Source organism: Arachis ipaensis, chromosome B10, assembly GCF_059453495.1.
Source record: "Arachis ipaensis isolate K30076 ecotype BB chromosome B10, ASM5945349v1, whole genome shotgun sequence".
NCBI classification, from domain to species: domain Eukaryota; kingdom Viridiplantae; phylum Streptophyta; class Magnoliopsida; order Fabales; family Fabaceae; genus Arachis; species Arachis ipaensis.
This window is the reverse complement of record NC_142435.1, coordinates 70,110,341-70,112,312: the sequence shown is the minus strand read 5'-3', so window position 1 is coordinate 70,112,312 and position 1,972 is coordinate 70,110,341.

Genomic DNA, 1,972 nt, shown 5'->3' with positions numbered 1-1,972 from the left:
TGGAGTGAGGCTCCAACTTCGAACCTTGGTGGAAGCATTGGCTGATTTTTTTGCTTATTTTTTGTCCTTAAAGATGCATTTCACTTGTGCCTCAATTTTATGCCAAATATAGACTATTATATATCTTTGGAAAGCTCTGAATGTCAGCTTTCCAACGCAACTGGAAGCACATCAATTGGACATCTGTAGCTCAAGTTATAGCCCTTTGAAGGAGGCATGGTCATGCTGTAAACGCCCAAGTTTTAACTTAGCGAAAATTCTTGCTTCCAAGCTAAGTTTCTTGTACGGCAAAGCTAAGTTCACTAAGTTAACCGAGCTTTGAGTGCTGGTTACCAATTTTCTTTGATTTGGTCATGGGCCACGCTTTTAAAAGCGTGGCCTAAGGCTCCAAAGTGTGCTCCAACTTCAAAGTGTGCCCCAAAACTCTTTTTTTCTCCTTTTTAGCTTATTTTGTGCTTCTTTGCTTCTTTTTATTCTTATTTCCTACAAAGTTTATCAAATCAAAGGATCAAAGAAATATACCATTTGAGCACCAAAGAATGCAATATTTAAGCACTAATCATAAATTTCTTGTATGAAAAAGCATAGAAAAATATGACATGATAGCATGTCATCAAAGCGCTTTGTTTTCCAGTATTACCACCGGATACATAAATGCCACAGACTCTAACTGGGTGAACCCTTTTGAATTGTGATTCAGCTTTGCTAGAATCCCCAGCCAGTGGTGTCCAAAGTACTTAAGCTCACTCTTTTGCTTTGGATCACAACTTTAACTACTCAATCTCAAGCTTTTCACTTGACACCTTCCCACCACAAGCATATAGTTAGGGAAGCAGCTCGTTTGAACTGTTTAGGCTAAGATTTTGTTTTTTTTTGGGCCCTCCTAACCATTGATGCTGATAGCCTTGGATCCTTGCTCTTGACTTTTGGTTTAAAGAGCTATTGGATTTTAGCTCTTGCCTTTTGGTTTAAAGATCTATTGGCTTTTTCTTTTTCTGCTTGCTTCTCTCTTTTTTTTCGTATACACATGTATATTTTTTTTCTTTTATCCCTCCAGCCTTTAGGTACTTTCTTCTTAGTACCTTTATTCTCAATGCTTGAAGATGGCTGCCCAACACCAAACTTAAAATTGGTGTCTGGGGACTCTATATAACTTTGCACTGAGAGAGAGGGTTGGAACACTAGATGTTGCACAACTGTTTCTCTTTTGTCAAAGGGAAAGTTAGGGCTAGGCATCTTGAATAAGATGTGGTCCTCCCATAACTGTAGAATCAGCTCTCCCTTTGCTACCTCAATAATGGCATTGGCAGTGGCTAGGAAGGGTCTTCCAAGGATGATGAATTCATCCTCTTCCTCCCCAGTATCCAAGATTATGAAATCTGCAGGGATGTAAAGGTTCTCAACCTTTACTAAGACATCCTCTACACAACCATAAGCCTTTTTTATTGACCTGTCTGCCATCTTTAATGAGATTCTTGTAGCTTGTACCTCAAAGATTCCCAACTTCTCCATTACAGAGAGTGGCATAAGGTTTATGCTTGACCCTAGGTCACATAGAGCCTTATCAAAGGTAATGGTGCCTATGGTGCAAGGAATCAGGAAGCGTCCGGGATCCGGCAGCTTTTGAGGCAGTTTCTGTTAAACCAAGGCATTGAGTTCCTTGGTGAGCACTGGAGGTTTTTCCTCCAATGGCTCTGTACCAAACAACTTGGCATTCAACTTCATGAGAAGTCTTAGGTACTGAGCAATTTGCTCCTCCCTAGTTTTCTCTTCCTTATCAGAGGAGGAGTGATCCTCATAATCCATGATTTGAAATAAGGCATTCAATGGAATTTCTATAGTATCCTCATGAGCCTTAGTTGCCTTCATTTCTTCAATAGGGAATTGGTTAGTGGGTGTTGAACGCCCAGCTGTCCCTTTACTGGCGTTCAACGCCAGCTTCTGTGCCTCTCTGGGCGTTGAACACCCAGTA